This window comes from Pinus tabuliformis, chromosome 5_2 (assembly GCF_031772625.1).
Source record: "Pinus tabuliformis cultivar Carrire ecotype Pingquan chromosome 5_2, CPIR1, whole genome shotgun sequence".
Lineage (NCBI taxonomy): Eukaryota > Viridiplantae > Streptophyta > Pinopsida > Pinales > Pinaceae > Pinus > Pinus tabuliformis.
In genome coordinates this window covers 483,014,626-483,017,033 of record NC_142306.1, presented here as the reverse complement: position 1 = coordinate 483,017,033, position 2,408 = coordinate 483,014,626, and the positions used below count along the sequence as shown (strand labels likewise).

Here is a 2,408-nt window from a genome sequence, read left to right as displayed (position 1 = left end):
AAAAGTAGCCTCAGATGCCACAGAAAAGGGCTCGGACATGTCTCCTAGCAACCTCGACATGTGTGATGAGAAGGAACTTGGTGATCACCGAGTGACATACTCTCGGCATACATACTAAGTCATAATCTCCGCATAGATGTAATCATGATCTAAGTATAAGTCATGATCTTGGTGGGGACTTAGTTACAAGATCATGATCTTGATGAAGATCTCGGTGGAGCCCTCATAAATATATACATAGCTCTATATGGAGATCTCGTTGTTATGATGGTGATCTCAGTGAAGGTGCATCAATGATGATCTCGGTGAAAGTGCATCAAGGATGATCTTAGTGAAGGTGCAACAATGGTGCAACTGTGATGACATCAGTGATGCAATAATGATGACCTCGGTGTAGCAGTAGTGGTGATGATGACCTCAGTGTAGTAGCAGTGATGATGATGATCGCAACAGTGACAAAGAAGAGGATTAGTTTCTTGGTCTTGGAGTGACTTAATAGGTCAAGGGTCATGGTCTTGGTATTCGTCAATTGAAATCTCTATATGAAGAATTTGTGCGGGTTTTCCTCTCAAAAAGTGAGAGGTTTTAACCCTCGCAAAAAGCCAACATCTTGTATTCTTATCTCTTTTGTTTTGGTAACTATTTGATAAACTAAAAAAACACTCTAATAATAACCAGAAGAAAAAATAAAAAATACCTCACAAATTAATTGAGAAAAAAAAATCTTATTAACTTAATTTACCTATTCTTATAAAATAAATAAATAATCTCCCCATCACTTTAAAAATTTCCTTCTAAAATAAAATAAAAAAAGGTTTTTATTTTATGAGGAAACCCAAACTTTATAAAAATCTCCCAAAAAATTATATATAGTTGAAAGTACCTTTTATAGAACAAAACACTTTTAAAAACACATTTTTAATATAACTCAATCTTTAAAACACCCTTTCTTGATTCACACTTTTCGAATAACTTTATGTGTTCAGCTCCTTAAAAAAAGCTTTATGAATAAAGCTCTTCCTTTTGAAACGAGGCTTTTACCTTTTTGACATGACCCACTTCTCACACCCACGTTAACTTCTTAGAAGACGTGGCGAGCGTCGTTCACGGGAGCTGTGGCTCAATCTTACGGCGACTTGTTCAGAACAGATGCGTTTACATTGACAAACCCTCAACCAGCTGTGGTTTCTAGTTACGGACCAATAGACGCAAGCTTCTGTTTGCGGATTGGTTACAACGACGGCTGTGGCCGAATCTCACATCACTTTCTCAATATGGCGGCTCTGCAGGCCAGTTGCCAACCACGGGTGCCAAACTACAGCTGGCGCAACTCTGCAAACAACGTCTGGGCTTCCCTCACCAGCGAGCGGATCCTTGATTCCTCAGTTCTGTCCTCTTCTACTCCACATAGTGAGGATCGACAAAGGTTTGGAGTGATGGTTAGATGAGCTGTTAGTGGTGGACAGAGTGTTGATAATGTCAACGGTATATCACTTGTGGCGCACTCAGTGGAATGGTGTGGTCTGCCGAATTGATAGACAATGCCACCACACAAAAATCGGTAAAAGATATGGAATCGTGGTTAGGTAGCGTCTTGCTTCCTATTAATAGAGGCGAAGCACAGGCATCAAATCCTCGCATCTTAGAAGCAAACAAGATATCGTAGTAGGTACACACAGGCGAAAGAACGCAGGAAGAGGAGGAGGCGACTCTCATGGCAAAGACACAGGTAGTAGTTGTTCTGATAGTAATCGCCGCCATCCTAATACTGACTTCTTACTCCGGTAAGGCGAAATGCTCCTATTTTCCTCTTCGTTTCATTGTCTGCATAAATCTATATGATAGAAAATTATGAATTGAATGGCGATGCAGGCGAGGCATTAATGGATTTTGATGCACGGAAGATCACCGTAAGGAGCGCCTATCAGCGGAAGGGAAGAGAGGTGAGAGAAGACCAGAGGGGAGGAGCATGGTCCAGGAGGCGGCGGGAGTGGTCGCCACCATCACCCATAGCCAACAACAACTTCCCGGGCCCTGATCGCTCACTCTTCAAAACCAACAACAAGTGATTATTCCATTCAAAGTACACTGTAGACAAAAATATATTTCCATAGTCCGCAATAAGTTAATTCAGTGATCTGTATAGAATATATTTCGATAGTCCGCAGTAAGCTAGTTCAGCTGAACGTCTATTCAAAATATTCCTCTACTTTCTCCAAATTTTTTTGACAATAATATTATTTTATTTCGGTTTAAATTCGATTGGGTATATGGCCTGTTATGATGTCGGAGTCTCGTTTCTTATTTCTTATAATGTTAGTTTTTGTTAAATCATAAAATTATTTTCTATAATTTTGACCCTTGTTAAATTATAAGATTTGATATATAATATATCTAGTTTGCAGGTT

General features: G+C 39.5%; 1 long non-coding RNA gene across 1 annotated transcript; it reads left to right on the top strand.

Moving 5' to 3' along the window:
- Window positions 1–1,651: 1,651 nt before the first annotated feature.
- On the top strand, window positions 1,652–2,158 carry LOC149159766 (uncharacterized). The gene is made up of 2 exons (XR_016261195.1): window positions 1,652–1,784; window positions 1,873–2,158. It is a non-coding gene; the product is annotated as an uncharacterized LOC149159766 (long non-coding RNA).
- Window positions 2,159–2,408: the final 250 nt, after the last annotated feature.